General features: G+C 48.2%; 1 protein-coding gene across 6 annotated transcripts in view; it reads left to right on the forward strand.

Moving 5' to 3' along the window:
• Mef2 (myocyte enhancer factor 2) overlaps positions 1-17,500 on the forward strand; it is a 1,047,678-nt gene that overhangs the window by 666,761 nt on the left and 363,417 nt on the right. For 3 of the 6 annotated variants that reach the window (XM_071663612.1, XM_071663620.1, XM_071663624.1), the window contains exon 1: positions 5,515-6,038. The exons of the other annotated variants lie outside the window; for them this stretch is intronic. The gene's annotated coding sequence lies outside the window, so the exon portion shown is untranslated. Of the gene's footprint in view, positions 1-5,514; positions 6,039-17,500 lie in introns of those variants that run through there. 6 annotated transcript variants of the gene reach the window in all.

Below are 17,500 nucleotides of genomic sequence, written 5' to 3' on the forward strand. Positions count from 1 at the left end.
TCCCCACAGTGGGTCATGCACATGACTGCCTCCCAGCCTTCCTCCCCACCACCTCCCTCCCCCTTTCCCCCATCTCCCTCATCCCCCACCACCTTCCTCTCCCTCATCCCCCACCACCTCCCTCCCCCTTCCCCCCTCTCCCTCATCCCCCCCCACCACCTCCCTCCCCCTTCCCCACTTCCCCTCCCCAACCCACCTCTTCCTTAAAGCTCTTAGGACGCCCTTCTCTGCAGTAGGGGCTCCTCCCCTCACCCCACTCCCCTCACATCATCCCCTCATCCCCCCTCATCCGTTGCTAGGCTGTCTGGCGACGTGGCGACATTGTGTTGAGGAGAGAGAGAGAGAGAGAGAGAGAGAGAGAGAGAGAGAGAGAGAGAGAGAGAGAGAGAGAGAGAGAGCCGCACCCCAGGATGCAAGTTTAGGCCCGGGGAGAGGAGGCCGGGGCGGGGCGGGGGCGCTCTCTCTCTCGCGGGGGCCCCTGTGGTGTGGTGCCCCCGCCGCCGCCCCCACCGCCATCGCCGCCGCCGCCGCCGCCGCCGCGGCTAATTTGAGAAGGTCATTTTGGGTGGGGGGGTGGGGGTTGGTAGGTAGGTGGGGGGGGGGGGTAGCGATGATAATTCTAAATATACGTGGGAAAGGTGAGGATTTAGCCCCCAGGGTACACAGACACACACACACACACACACACACACACACACACACACACACACACACACACACACGGTCGGGTAGGTCAGTGGCTCCTGGTGTTGGAGTTTTTGGGGGGCTGATCGCTTTTGATCACCCACACCCCACACCCCACACCCACACTCCCACCCCACACACACACACTCCCCCACCACCATAACCCCCATCTCTCTCCATTCCCTCCCTCCCCATTACCTGCGAACGTAAGGTCCAATGGGAAACCAGCATCACACCCCCCCCACAAATCTCCTCTCCTCCACCTCCTTTCCTTCCGCCTCTCCTCCAACACCACACACACACACACACACACACACACACACACACACACACACACACACACACACACACACACACACTCCTTTTTCCCCCCCCAATTCGACCGTTAGAGTCGTAACGCAGAAACGACCTGTAGTCCGGACGACCACACAACGTCGCTATTTGACCCGTCGTACACGCACACAGCCTGGGGGGTGACTGTCGCACACACAGACACACACACACACACACACACACACACACACACACACACACACACACCAAACCCATTTACTAACCCTGAATTATTTTATTTATTCTCATTGGTTCTATAACCACTCAAACTGTGAATGTCAAGCAGTATGATCTCGGGTTATATCAGTGTGGACACTTGTTATACTCGTGTTATACCCACTGGCGCACCTACAGTATGACCTAGGGTCAGGGGGTCATAGTATACTGATTTGTGTTTGGTTATACGCAGTATGACCTGGGGTCAGGGGGTCAGAGTTTACTGATTTGTGTCTGGTTATACGCAGTATGACCTGGGGTCAGGGGGTCAGAGTATACTGATTTGTGTTTGGTTATACGCAGTATGACCTGGGGTCAGGGGGTCAGAGTATACTGATTTGTGTCTGGTTATACGTAGTATGACCTGGGGTCAGGGGGTCAGAGTATACTGATTTGTGTCTGGTTATACGCAGTATGACCTGGGGTCAGGGGGTCAGAGTATACTGATTTGTGTGTGGTTATACGCAGTATGACCTGGGGTCAGGGGGTCATAGTATACTGATTTGTGTTTGGTTATACGCAGTATGACCTGGGGTCAGGGGGTCAGAGTATACTGATTTGTGTCTGGTTATACGCAGTATGACCTGGGGTCAGGGGTCATAGTATACTGATTTGTGTTTGGTTATACGCAGTATGACCTGAGGTCAGGGGGTCAAATCATACTGATTTGTGTCTGGTTATATCGTCAGTGTAGCGCATTCTGAAGGAGGTACACTGGGTGTGTCTTCTGATGGGTCTGTGTGTGTGTCTTCTGATGGGTCCGTGTGTGTGTCTTCTGAGGGGTCTGTGTGTGTCTTCTGATGGGTCTGTGTGTGTGTCTTCTGATGGGTCTGTTTTTGTGTCTTCTGATGGGTCTGTGTGTGTGTCTTCTGATGGGTCCGTGTGTGTGTCTTCTGATGGGTCTGTGTGTGTGTCTTCTGATGGGTCTGTGTGTGTCTTCTGATGGGTCTGTGTGTGTGTCTTCTGATGGGTCTGTGTGTGTGTCTTCTGATGGGTCTGTGTGTGTGTCTTCTGATGGGTCTGTGTGTGTCTTATGATGGGTCTGCGTGTGTCATCTAATGGGTCCGTGTGTGTGTCTTCTGATGGGTCTGTGTGTGTCGTCTGATGGGTCTGCCAGGGTCGTGCATAATACTCATATTGTATAGTTCGTCTATGTGTTGTTTTAGAGTTATTTTAGTGTCGTGTGTTATCGATCGGTGTCATTGTTATTTCAAAGTTATTTCATTATCGTAAGTTATTTCTCTCAGTGTTATTGTAAGTTATGTGTGGGAGTTATTTTTTTTTAAATTTACGTCGCTGTTATTGTACGTCATGTTTCATTATGATGCCCTGTGTTATTGAAAAATGGGTCTTACTGCAAGTTATCATTTTAAGTGTTATCGCAAGTTATCTCTGTGTTGTAGTAGCTAGTTATCTCTTAGTGTGATTGTAAGTTATAAAGTTCTCAAGTGTTATATTAACTTATATTATTGTTGTAAGTTGTGTTGAAGTAAGTTATATTGTTGCAAGTTACAGTGTTGTAAGTTATCTCTCAGTGTTGTAGTAATTTATCTCTTTGTTATCATGTGTTATCTCTGAATGACAGTGTAATTGCTGGCCATAGTTATGTCCGTACGTCTGTCAGTATTATGTATTGCTCATGGTTATTATTACATTGCTTATGGTCCTTGTTCCGTTATCGTCAAGTTATCGTCCCCCGTTTTTAAATTATTATTAATTATTATTATTATTTTTTTTTTTTGTTGTTTTTGTTTTAAATTATTTTTAAATTATTGTTTTTTGTTGTTGTTGTTTTTATTATTATTATTATTAATTATTATTATTTTTTTGTTGTTGTTGTTGTTTTTTATTTTTATTTTTAAATTAATTATTATTATTTTTAAATTTTATTTTTTATTTTTTTTTTTTTATTATTATTTTTTAAAATTTTTTTTGTTTTATTTTTATTATTTTTTTTTTTTTTTTTTGTTGTTTTTTGTTGTTTTATTATTATTAATTATTATTATTAATTTTTATTTTTAAATTTTATTTTTTTAAATTATTATTATTAATATTATTATTTTTAATTTTTTTTTTTTTTTTTATTATTATTATTATTTTTAATTATTTTTAATTTTTATTATTATATTTTTAATTTTTAATTATTTTTTTTTTTTTTTATTATTTTTTGGGGGTTTAAATAATTTAAATTATTAAATTAAAAAATTTATTAAAAAAAATTTATTTAATTAAAATTATTTTAATTATTTTTAAAAAAATAAAAAATTTTATAATTATTGGGGTTGGGGTCCCCATGGCCGCCGGTTTTTTGGAACTTGGGAAAGGGTGCCTGGGAGGGAAAAGGGAAAGGGAAAAAACAAAAGTGGCTTACCTTAACCATCGTCGGGAAGGGAAAAAACAAAACCATGGAGGGAGCGGGAAAATACGGGAAAAAAACCCCAGGTTAACCAATTTTTGGGGAAGGGAAAAAACAAGATAACACAAAACCTGATGGCCCTATGACCGGTTTTATCTGTGGGGGAACAGAAACAGGGAAAAAGGACAGATAACACAAGACCTGATGGTCTATGACCAGGTTATCTGCTGGAGGACAGTACATGGGAAGGACGACAGATAACACAAGACCTGATGGTCTATGACCAGGTTATCTGCTGGAGGACAGGACATGGGAAGGACAGATAACACAAGACCTGATGGTCTATGACCAGGTTGTCTGCTGGAGGACAGTACATGGGAAGGACAGATAACACAAGACCTGATGGTCTATGACCAGGTTATCTGCTGGAGGACAGTACATGGGAAGGACAGATAACACAAGACCTGATGGCGTATGACCAGGTTATCTGCTGGAGGACAGTACATGGGAAGGACAGATAACACAAGACCTGATGGTCTATGACCAGGTTATCTGCTGGAGGACAGTACATGGGAAGGACGACAGATAACACAAGACCTGATGGTCTATTAAGAGGCTATGTGCCAGACACCAATATGGTATCCTAACCTCTTGCTTTGTATACATGGAGACAAGATAGTACGAAAGCGAAAGGCGCTCCTCCCCAGCCAGCCAGCCAGCCATCCTCCTCGTGCATTTCAAGGAAGCGGGACAACGACTCTGAAGAACAACCATGTCGTGTGTAGCGATTAAACAGACATGGAAACATCATACGAAGTGCTGATTGGAAAACACATTTTTTATCGTATTAAAGTGGCTGAGAAGGAACGTTTCTCTCTAATGTATTTGAGATGAAGATTTTTGTTCTAGAAATGCTTCAGTATATATATATATATATATATATATATATATATATATATATATATATATATATATATATATATATATATATATTGGAAAGAATCACAATCTAGCGTGTGATCAAGTATATCCCCATGAGTCCACGGGGAAATGAAACACGGTAAGTTCCCAAGTGCACTTTCGTGTAATATCTCCCCTGATGATGTGATTATTACACGAAAGTGCACTTGGGATCTTATTGTGTTTCATTTCCCCCGTGGATCGTGAGTATATTTTTCCACTGATGATTAACATCACGAAAGTAATTGTCTTGGCCGTGTTTAGGGTCGTTCAAAGTCTTGGAATTGACAACATCTGATGGTTGTGTTTTCTCCTCACGCCTCTTGTGAGTCTCTGAGTGAGGCCAGTGTCGGCCAACGTTTGTCTGAAACGTTCTCCTCTTTTGCCCAACGTTTGTCGTGAACGTTCCCTTTCTCCAAATCACATCGCACCGTTGGCTGTGATCATTGTGGGGCAGTGGTCGTGTGTTTTGTTGGTATAGTATACATGGGTGTAAACCATTGGTAGTTAGACGAGAAAGAGATGTATGGATGCGAATAAGACAGGTGCTGGTTTACATTTGTTGGTATAGTATACACGGGGGTAAACCATTGGTAGTTAGACGAGGAAGAGATGTAAAGGAGCGGATTAGACAGGTGCTGGTTTACATTTGTTGGTATAGTATACACGGGGGTAAACCATTGGTAGTTAGACGAGGAAGAGATGTATAGGAGCGGATAAGACAGGCGATGGTTTACAGTTGTTGCAGCGGCGAGGATAGACCTCCTGTATAGGAGGACAGGAGATGGGTTTACATGCGCGTGTAGGGAGGACGTTTGGTTGGGTGTGCCACACCCAAGGTAAACTCGCCGAGCGGCGGCGGAGGAGGTGGAGGCTGCTCTTGGAACGGCTGCCACGGCGTGAAAATAAACGTACAGGGAATAAATATAAAACCTGTTCCCCCTCTTAGGTCCGCAGCTCCTCGGAGGAAGGAGGAGACGACTGCGCCCGCCCCTCAGTTCTTGGTGGCGAGGTCTTGGTGGCGTGTAGTGAACCCTCCGCCGTCGACCCCGTCAGGAGAGAGAGAAAGAGAGAGAGAGAGGAAGGGGTAAAGTTCGATTAAGGGCCTCGTGTCGGAAGGGCCTCCTCGTCTTGTCTCTTCGACCTCCTCCTCCTCCTCCTCCTCCTCACCACCACCACCACACACACGCCCCTCCGGCGATCTCGTGGGGCTGTGTTGCTGAAGGAGGCGTGTGCGTGTGTGTGTGTGTGTGTATGTGTGTGGTGTTCGCCCTCTCCCTGCCCCGGTGGAGGTGCGTGGCGCGTGGTTCCCTCCTCCTGAAGAGGACCCCCAGCGTCAGGTGTTCGCTGGTGCGCCGTGTTTGTGTGTGTGTGTGTATATACTGACGAAGATGTGAGGTCTCGATGGGCCCTGGGAAGGCGCCTTACCACATCCTCCAGCGGGACCCAGTCGCCCGGCGATGCCCTACCACACAACCACCGATCGCACGTAAGACTTATCCATCTCTTTATTTAATTCAGTTATTGTCTCTATGTACAGTTATCTATTTTCTTTATCCCCGCGCCCAGTGTTGATTTTTTTTTTCTTTGCGTGAGACACACACGTTGGGCGTTGCCCCTTTTCCTCCCTCCCTGTAACGCCTAGTTGCCCTTGGAAGGTCCCTTCTTCTCGGTGTCGGACCGACCCGACGCTCGGTAGCTGCTGCTCTTGGCGATGGTGAATGCCGCCCGCACTCATTGGTTCACCCAGCGCTGCGTCGGGCATGTTGTGTAGCACCTGCACCTCCGTCCGTCCGTCCGTACGCCCGTCCGTCCGTCCGTCCGTACGCCCGTCCGTCCGTACGCCCGTCCGTCCGTCCGTCCGTCCGTCCGCTTGTCATGGGTGAAGGGGGTAATAGAGTGCTGAAGAAACCATCTCTCCTCCTCCCCCATCACCATGATCAGTGGGTGGATGCCGTTCGTGTGTTCGTCCTGGGTGAAGGGGGTAATAAGAGTGCTGAAGAAAGAAACCATCTCTCCTCCCCCTCCCATCACCATGATCAGTGGGTGGAAATGGGATGATTCCCCTATTTGCTTCCTCACACGATCAAGAGAGATGCGTGCGCGGTGTTGTGGCGGGCGACCAGTGGCGACAAGTGTGGAGGGTGAAGTTTGGTCATCATCATCGCCAGCTGTACGAATGGAAAGACGAGTACCTTACTATACCGTGTGAGGGACCTCCTCCTCCTCCTCCTCCTCCTCATCCTCCTGTGGCAGTTGCCAGTGGCGTCGTCTGCGCCTCCTCCAGAGTTCTTACGGGTTGAAGATGCGCGCTTGACATTCTCCCTCGCCGTAGATGACCTTTTGACACCACTTGCCACCCGTGCTGAACGCCAGGGACACTCCTCAGTCCTCTGTTCTCTCACGTGGAAAGGGATTCAAACCCATGGTTTTTCAGTGGATGAGCATACGACGCTACAACCGTAGTCCCTGTTTTTTTTTTCCCCACTCCAGAAGCGTTCACCGTTCAGGCATTCATCTCGTACCCTTGTGCCACTCCTCGGCCGTCATATATGCCTGTTTAACCGTATATATATATATATATTTTTTTTCTTTTATTATCTTAACATCCAGTTGCTTCTATCGACTCAGCGAGGCAGCGTTAGATGCGAAGAAGCCACCACGGCCTCGTACCCAGTGTGCTCCTTTCCGTCCATTGACGGTGACGCATTCTAGCCAGAGTGACTTTTCAGTGGGGGGTTTCGGACTTCATGTAGGCGGAGTCCGGTAACACACACACACACACACACACACACACACACACACACACACACACACACATACAGTCATCATAACGCCTGCGTCAAGAGTGGTCGTGTTCTTCAGGGGAAATGTCATCTTCTGCTTCCTTCCCTTTTTTCTTCTTCTTCTTCTTCTCTTTCTTTCTCCCTTTCTTCTTCTTCTTCTTCTTCTTCTTCTTCTTCTTCTTTCTCCCCTTTCTTCTTCTTCTTCATCTTCTTCTTCTTTTTTCTTCTCCTTCTTCTTTTTCTTCTTACTCCCTTTCTTCTTCTTTCTTCTTCTTCTTCCCCTTCTTCTTACTCCCTTTCTTCTTCTTCTTCTTCTTCTTCTTTCTTCTTCTTCTTCTCCTTTCTTCCCTTCTCCTTCTTCTTCTTCTCTTCTTTTCTTATTTCTATTCTTATATTCTTCTCGGGTAAAGGCTTCGACCAATGTGGTTAACGAAGTGATTCTGGTGATAACGCAATTATTAATTAGTGTGTTCAACCGTCTCGTACATAAGTGTGTGTGTGTGTGTGTGTATGTGTGGGGAAGTCATCGAGTTTGACGGTCGTCCTCCTGGCCCAGCGACGGCGTCAGACCGGTGCTCTCCTGCCTGACCCAGTGTTTACCCCGCCCGCTCTCCCTCCTCCTCCTCCCGTCCGTCCTGACGCAGGACGCTCCATATTTAACGCCCCGTTTGCCTGTGGGGAGCGGAGCGACCTCGACCCGTGTTAAAGCCGTGTGTGTGTGTGAGAGAGAGAGAGAGAGAGAGAGAGAGAGAGAGAGAGAGAGAGAGAGAGAGAGAGCTAGCTGTAGGGTCGTGCTGGACCAGACGGAGCCCTGGTGAGTACGATGGTAAAGACCTCTTTAAGGGGGTCAGGTCAAAGGTTCTCCCATCGTATACCTGCGAACTCGGTCGTCTCTGGCCTTGACCGACTTTGACCTCGGGTAACCTTTGACCTCGGCTAACCTCTGGCCTCGACCAGCTCTGGAAAACAAACCAAACAGAACTTGACGCGCTTTTTCACAGACTTCGGAAAAGCATTTTGACAAAACGTGACCTTGGTGTTATAATAGCACATGAAATGCGAAATATGGAAATGAATTGAACCATTGGGAGATGGATGCACAACTTCTCGAATAAGTAGATCACAACCCGTGGTTTGAACCATGCCAAAACGTGACCTTGGTGTTATGATAGCACATGAAATGCGAAATATGGAAATGAATTGAACCATTGGGAGATGGATGCACAACTTCTCGAATAAGTAGATCACAACTCGTGGTTGTGAACCATGCCTACATCTCCACTGCCTCCATTGGAGATGACATCTTAAAATCCAGAGAAGAGATAACATCTTACTGGCACGACAGGCATGGAAGACTTCGTGAAATAACAACCCAGAAATCCAAAAAGGTGTTATATATGTACGAAAAGAAAAGAACAACTGAAACATCCTTGGAGGGGAGACCCCAAGACTCTTCACCACCTTGCCATCCGCCATCAGAAACAGCCTGGGATGCACGGTGGAGAGAGGTCAAGACACCTATGCAGTGGACAAGTACCTACCAAGTGTAACCAGACCAGCCATGGCTGTGGGGGAAGGAGGAGGAGAGGCTGTGGGGGTGTGGGCCTGAGGGGCTCCTCCGGCTTCTCCAACAGCCTGGTCGACCGACGACCCAGTCCAGCAGCCTACAAGCCCCACAGCCCGGGCTTGTGTTAGACTAACATTGAAAAAAAAAAATGGATCTTTTTTTTTTATCCTACGTTGAAGGCTTCTGTCACAGAACCAAAGCCCACATTAAGACCGGGGCTTAATTGGCATAAAGAGAGGATTAGGAACGAGGAAAAAGGAAGAGACAATGGTATTTAAATGTTCTGGAAGAAGTGAAAAAAGTATATATATATATATGTAGCGATTGTCGTGTGTTTGACCGTATCTGTCGGCAGTTCACCGCAGTGGTGTTTGATTCCACTGATGAAATAGTCGAAAGTAGTGACCATTTTCGATGTATCTTTGTTGGATCTCCTAGAAGTGTGTGTGTGTGTGTGTGTGTGTGTGTGTGTGTGTGTGTGTGTGTGTGTGTGTGTTCTCTGAGTAAAGTATTTGTGGATCTCTGATTCTATCTATAAAGTCGTCTGGATGGCAGACACTTGGAGCAACGTGTGGTGTGTAAAGTGTAAAAGTGCAAAGCACTTTTTTTGTAACAAGTGCGAAGGCTTACTTTAAACATTGGGTCCGGGGTTGTGTGTGCGTGTGTGTGTGTGTGTGTGTGTGTGTGTGTGTGTGTGTTTATGGGCCCCATCTGTGTGTGTGTGTGTGTGTGTGTGTGTGTCTGTGTGTTTGTGTGATATTATACAGGGCACATGTACTTGATGCGACCCATTGGGTTGGGAATGGGGTCATAGCTAGATAGATAGACGTAGACTCGATAGACACATCTATTGACAGATAGATAGAGGTTATGAGTATCCAATAAGCAAGTGAAGTGGTCGGAGCAGGATGTTATTAAGGCGCTAGTTGTTAAATGTACTGTGTGTGTGTGTGTGTGTGTGTGTGTGTGTCTATTTCTGTGAGGGGACGTGAACGTGTTTGGTCTGTTATTTGCAGGTAAGGGTCGCGCTACCTCTGTGACGAGGGTTTTATTGATTACCTACAGCCCTGGGTAATTCTTCGCCCTGAGCTATTCCTAGCTCACAAAACATTCCTACATTTCTATATCCGGGTTTTGTTATATTTACCCCCAAGGTTGTTGACACTTTGAGGCCCCGTGGCGTCGTGTATGCAGGGTTAGGGTAAGGGAGGGCAAGGTTAGGGTAAGGGAGGGAAAGGTTAGGGTAAGGGAGGGAAAGGTTAGGGTAAGGGAGGGAAAGGTTAAGATAAGGGAGGGAAAGGTTAGGGTAAGGGAGTGTAAGGTTAGGGTAAGGGAGGGCAAGGTTACGGTAAGGGAGGGTAAGGTTAGGGTAAGGGAGGGTAAGGTTACGGGTAAGGGAGGGCAAGGTTAGGGGAAGGGGAGGGTAGGGCGAGGCTGGGGTAAGGATAGGTCATGCTTAGGGTTTTTAGGGGGGAGGTGTTTAGGTAAGTCTAGGGTAGGGCAGCTGTGGTGTGGGCTTGGGTAGGTCTAGGGTAGGGCTCCGATGGTTAGGGCTGGGGCTTGGGTAGGGCATGGGATGGGTAGGGGCTAGTCTGTGATGGGCTTAGGTAAAGCATGCAGGAGTGTGAGGCGAGGGGAAGAATGAGGCAGGGTATGAGTGATGTCTGGGATGAGGGCAAGGCCGGTATAAGGCGAGGGTAGACATGAGGACTGGTAGAAGGTAGGTGGGGTGAGGGGGTTAGATCTAGGGCCAGAGATTAAGGTAGGGCTGTACAGTTAGGGTAAGGGTCTTGGGTAAGGGAGGGGAAGAGAGGGTAGGGCAGACGTGTTGTGGGAGGAGGAGGAGGAGGAGGAGGGATGGCTGGCGGCCACACGCGCGCCGGCCACGGGTTTGCACGTGTGCAGGATGTGCCGCCTCCTCTCCTCCCCCCAAAACCCCTCCCCATCTGCAAGTTTTTACCCTCCCTCCCTGCCGTCATGTTGCAGGGGGTAATTATCTTGCAGAGGGGGAGGAAGGGGGTGAATTCTCCCCTATCGCCTCCCGTCCAGCAAAGACGGAGACGGAGTTGGTTGGCAGCTGGGAAGTGCGCGCTCCAAGCCAAAGGGCCTGAGCCTCTCATGCTATGTGTGTGTGTGTGTGTGTGTGTGTGTGTGTGTGTGTGGTGCATGAGCGAGCACATTGCGCCTCCCGGCAACGCTAGACTAGGACGAGATGAGGCATGATGAAGTAGCAGTCATGATTTGAAAGTATATATATATATATATCTTTCAAACTATTCGTCATTTCCCGCATTAGCGAGGTAGCGTTAAGAACAGAGGACTGGACCTTTGAGGGAATATCCTCACCTGGCCCCCTTCTCTGTTCCTTCTTTTGGAAAAGTAAAAAAAAACAAGAGGGGAGGATTTCCAGCCCCCCCCCGCTCCCTTCCCTTTTAGTCGCCTTCTACGACACGCAGGGAATGCGTGGGGAAGTATTCTTTCTCCCCCATCCCCATACTTGCTTGCCTTCATCCATTCCTGGCGCTACCTCACCCCACAGGAAAACAGCATTGCTAACCCACCCACCCCACCCGCTTCAGCGATGTAGCGCCAGGAAGACAGACAAAAAAAAAAAAAAAAAAAAAAAAAAAAAAAAAAAAAAAGGCCACATTCGTTCACACTCAGTCTTAGCTGTCATGTGTAATGCACCGAAACCACAGCTCCCTTTCCAAATCCCTGTATATATATATATATATATATATATATATATATATATATATATATATATATATCCCTTATATATATGTATATATATATATATATATCCCTTATGTTCAGACAGTGCTAGATGTCCCATCCCGATCAAGAAGGTCTCTGGTCACGCCCACAAGCCCCAGGAACCGTCTGACGCATTCCAGTCCCGAGCCACGCGTCCCGGGACGCACCACCGGATGTCCCTTCCCCCACCCCTCCCGCTCCCCCACTCCCCATCCTTCATTCACCCCCTCCACCCCCCATCCCCCGCCCACCTACCCCTCCGTTACGCACTCTCTGGCCCGGGCGTATCGTCGTCGCCCCAGGCGCGTACCGTCTCCTCCGGCAGGAGAACGAGAATATGCGTTCAAGATGCGTCCACCGGAGAGGGGGGGAGGGGAGGTCAGGAAGGGTTGGGGGGGGCGTGACACATACGGCGCGACGACAACCCCCCTCCCCCTCCCCCTTCCCCAGAGAGAGAGAGAGAGAGAGAGAGAGAGAGAGAGAGAGAGAGCCGATGGAGGCGAAATGATGAGGACATAATCGTCTACCAGCAGTGTTATCCTGGCTCCCCGCCGCCGCTGTTGGTGGTGGAGGTGTGGAAGGCTTCTTTTTGCGAGAGCCAGAAACCGACCACTTTGGGCCCGGATCCTAGATCCACTAACCACCTCGTTCACTGGGGGGGGGGGAGGGAGTGGGTGGGGGTGCAATTCGGTCGTTAGCCTTGTTTACACAGTGGGTTTGGGGTAGGGTCCATTCGGGTTCGTTACGACCCAGCGCTATATATATATATATATATATATATATATATATATATATATATATATATATATATGTATATATATATATATATATATATATATATATACATATATATATATGAACTACCCTTAGAATCCCCCAGGGATTAGCCCCGACTGGTAATATTCCACGTAATGTCCCAGGCCAGGCAGACCCAGCACACCCCCCTCCGCCCCTCTCCACCCCCTCCAGCATTTGCAATATTCAAATCACCTCATTTGCATGGTCGTTCAGTCATTTTCACGTGAGAGTTCCTTCATAGACGCACCAACGTCTGGTTGTGACAACCGCGTATGGTGTTTTTTGCGTTAGTTTTTTTTTCTTTATTTATTTTCTTGTTATTTGCGTATAGTTTTCTTTTCTTCACACACACACACACACACACACAGAACATCGGATTTCCTTCATTTTGTGGAGTACGAGACACGATGGAACAGACTCGCGTGTGGCACTCGGGTGTGTGTGTGTGTGTGTGTGTGTCTGTGTGTGTGTGTGTCTGTGTGTGTGTGTGTGTGTCTGTGTGTGTGTGTGTGTCTGTGTGTGTGTGTTTGTGTGTCTGTGTGTGTGTGTGTGTGGTTTGGTAAGGTTGATTGCAATATATATATATATATATATATATATATATATATATATATATATATATATATATATATATATATATTATAATTAGTCGCTGTCTCTCACGTTAGCGAGGTAGCGCAAAGAAGCAGACGAAGGAATGGCCCAACCCACCCACGTACACATGCATATACATAAACGCCCACAAATGCACATATACATACCTATACACTTCAACGTATACATACATGTACGTACACAGACATATACATACATACACACATGTACATAATTCATACTTGCTGCCTTCATCCATTCCCGTCGCCACCCCGCTATTATTTCAGCAGACAACAGAACGCACGCACCCTTGACCCCGTGGCGTAAGCTGAGGCAGGTGACCCCGTGGCGAAAGGTGAGGCAGGTGACCCCGTGGCGTAAGCTGAGGCAGGTGACCCGTGGTGTATGTTGAGGCAGGTAACTCCGTGGTGTATGTTGAGGCAGGTGACCCCGTGGTGTATGTTGAGGCAGGTGACCCCGTGGTGTATGTTGAGGCAGATAGATGACTCCGTGTTGCGCGTTGATGCAGGTGGCCGGCCCCGTGGTGTAAGCAGGTGACGCCGTGGTGCGCGTTGCTGTAGGTGACCCCGTGGTGCTCGTGTTGATGCGGGCGACCCCGTGGTGCACTCTTGAGGGCGGATGACCCCGTAACAAAGCCGGTGGACCCCGTGGAACACGTGTTGCACAACGCCCCCCCCCCACTGATCCACACGTCAGGGTGTCCTTCCCCCCCTACCCCCGGAGATGACCCTGTGGACCCTACCCCCCCAGAGAGATGACCCTGTGGGCCCTATCCCTCCCCAGAGAGATGACCCTGTGGGCTCAACCCCCCGGAGATGGCCCTGTGGGCTCTGCCCCCAGAGAGATGACCCTGTGGGCTCTACCCCCGGATAGATGACCCTGTGGACCCTACCCCCGGGGAGATGACCCTGTGGGCCCTACCCCCAGATAGATGACCCTGTGGGCCCTCCCCCCGGAGAGATGATCCTGTGGTCCCTACCCCCCGGAGAGATGACCCTGTGGTCCCTACCCTCGGAGAGATGACCCTGTGAGCCCTACCCCCGGGAGAGATGACCCTGTGGGCCCTACCCCCCGGAGAGATGACCCTGTGGGCCCTACCCCCGGAGAGATGACCCTGTGATTGAAAGGGTTGCCCTCCCCCCCCCCAGAGACAAGGCCGAAGCCCTAAGGGTAAACCCAAGCGCCCCCCCATACCCACCACTTGAGTATACACTTGGTATACCCATTGCCACGGCAAAGGATATACCGGGTATACCCATGAGTCCGGGTCACACAGCAGGTATACCATCACCAAGGTATACCCTCGACCACCACCCACCCCCCCCCCTCCTTCCCCTCCTGGTATACTGTCGTGTGTCACACACACACACACACACACACACACACACACACACACACACACACACACACACACACACACACACACACACACCTGGCGTTAGCCGCCTAGGGGATAAGCCACGTGTGCGAGGGAAAAGAACCAGTTTGCGTTGATGGAAATGTATATATATATAAATATATATATACATATACATATATACATATATACATATATATATATATATGCATATTCGTCGTGCGTCTCATCTCGTGGGGGGGATGTACAGTGTTATTGAATCCTGGTAGACGGAGAGCGACTGTGGGAGGTGCTGGCCACTCTCGTTTTCTATCCTCCGACGAAGAGGAGGAGGAGGAGGAGGAGGAGGAGGGAATAAAAGGGGTCACTATTTTAATGTTGTGTGTGTGTGTGTGTGTGTATGTGTGTGTGTGTGTGTGTGTGTATGTGTGTGTGTGTGTGTGTGTGTGTGTGTGTGTGTGTGTGTGTGTGTGTGTATGTGTGTGTGTGTGTGTGTGTGTGTGTGTGTGCGTGTGTATGTGTGTGTGTGTGTGTGTGTGTGTGTGTGGGGAGGGATGACGAGAGAACGTGCAAGTGTTCGTCGTGTTATGGAAGAACAGGTGTTTGTTTCTCTCTCTCTCTCTCTCTCTCTCTCTCTCTCTCTCTCTCTCTCTCTCGGCGTTCATTTGTTCAGTCAGTGGTTTTTGGCTTCGGCCCATTTGAACACGACGGTTACGACCCTTAAACACGACGGTACGACCCATATGTACGACGGTACGACCCATATGTACGAAGGTACGACCCTTGAGCACGAAGGTACGACCCTCTGAACACGACGGTACGACGCTTTGAGCACGACGGTACGACCATTTGAGCACGACGGTACGACCCTTGAGAGTACGACTTTGCCCTCGCTCTCCAGGGACCAAACACGACATATTTTGTGCTTTTTAAAAGCACTGGTCATGGGGTACGCCAAGTACGCCCCCCCCTCCCCACCCCCTCGAAGTATTCTGCTATACCAACTGTACGCCAGGCGTAGCCATATATCTACGCCAGGCGTAGCCATATATCTACGCCAGGCGTAGCCATATATCTGTACGCCTGGCGTACCTCACCTCACCTCACCTCACCACACCTCACCTCACCACACCTCACCACACCACACCACACCACACCTCACCTCACCTCACCACACCTACTGTAACATATCTCGTTTTCTATTCTTGTTGTGTCCTCTTTTCATTTCCATTGGGACGAAATTCAGTTTTTTTTTTCTTAAATGTTCGTTGTGAAGGTCCGGGTCATTAAAATCCTAAGCCACGTACCCATTTTATCGACCAAACCACGTAGGGGAGGATGAACAGCTTGGGCTGGCTGTGGTGGTCCAATCGCCGCCACTAGGACTCGAACCCATACACTCGACCCTGGGCGGCCCGTGAACGCATCGCGATCAGGTAACTAAATTAACCAAAATACCACAATGGTGGAGGGTCCATGTTACAGTCTTCCTGTAAATTATGATTCCCTTATTATTTATATGTTTTTGTTTTTGTTTTTTTTATTTAGCGTCTTCGATAATTATGGTCTTTGTTAGCGTATTGCATTAACTCATGCTGGAATGGCGGGCATGTATCACCTCGAGAGTCCGGTAGCGTGGGGAGTGGCCTTGCTAAATCATTTATCGCTGGAAAGGGTTTGTTTGATGGTACATGCCACCAGTTATTTATATTGATCGTCTTCGTAAGTTAGCGAGGAGGAGGGAGGGGGTGGGTTGTGTTTAACCCGGCCGAGTTATGTGTATGGTAAAGTTAATTGTCCACACAAAATATAGAACCTTAGAGAAAACGGGGTGGTGGGTGGGGGGATCAGAAAAAAAATGGGGTTGGGGGGGACTGACTTAATAGATTTAACTTCACGATATGTGTAGGATCGTCCGAGTGAGGCCATATATTTTTTTCTTTTTTCTTTTTTTGGGGTGGGCCACACACTACTTAGCGTCTAGACTGTGGTGATGTAGAGAGATAAGGATGATACGAGAGAGAAATGTACAGTGTCTCGCAGGTTTTCAGTGGAGGAGGAGGAGTAAGTGAGTGTATCATGACTTAGATGTGAGGTTGTAAATGTAAGAAAAAAAAGAATTGTATGAATTTTATATATATATTTTTTTTTTTATACTATTCGCTATTTCCCGCATTAGCGTGGTAGCGTTAAGAACAGAGTACTGAGCCTTTGAGGGAATATCCTCACTTGGCCCCCTTCTCTGTTCCTTCTTTTGGAAAATTAAAAACGAGAGGGGAGGATTTCCAGCCCCCCGCTCCCTTCCCTTTTAGTCGCCTTCTACGACACGCAGGGAATACATGAGAAGTATTCTTTCTCCCCTATATATATATATATATATATATATATATATATATATATATATATATATATATATACCATGTCTTTACCCCATGTGTGTACACACACACACACACACACACACACACACACACACACACACACACACACACCTCAGCCTGAGCCAGGTACCCATCTATCGACCAACCCTGGGTTGGGTGTGGGCCGCCTGCCGCGCCTAGGATTCGAACCCATGCGGGCCCGTGTGTGTGTGTGTGTGTGTGTATGAGAACGACTTAGTTCATACTGATGTCACATCCTTAGATGGTGGTTAGACTTTGTGACACTTCAACCACCCGCCTTTAACTACCCCATCTATAATCCCGCCCAACCCACGTAGGTCTGTCGACCAGCCTCCCTCATCCTCCTCCTCCTCTTCCTCCTCCTTGACTCTACCTCTGACCAGTTAGCCAGTAGACGGGCGGGTCCTTTGTCGTCTCACTACACTCCATCTTCGCCTTATCTCCGTGTGTGTGTGTATGTGTGTGTGTTGTGTGTGTGTGTGTGTGTGTGTTGTATGTGTTGTGTGTGTGTGTGTGTGTGTGTGTGTGTGTGTGTGTGTGGAGGGTCAACACCGTCTACAGGTGTTTTTATCTGTCTACGCTGCCGTGCCTCGAGGTTTCGCTTCCCTCCTCCTCCTCCTCCTCCTCCTCCTCCTCCTCCTCCTCTTCCTCCTTCTCCTCCTCCTCCTC

Source organism: Panulirus ornatus, chromosome 7 (genome assembly GCF_036320965.1).
Source record: "Panulirus ornatus isolate Po-2019 chromosome 7, ASM3632096v1, whole genome shotgun sequence".
In the NCBI taxonomy this organism is placed as follows: Eukaryota; Metazoa; Arthropoda; class Malacostraca; order Decapoda; family Palinuridae; genus Panulirus; species Panulirus ornatus.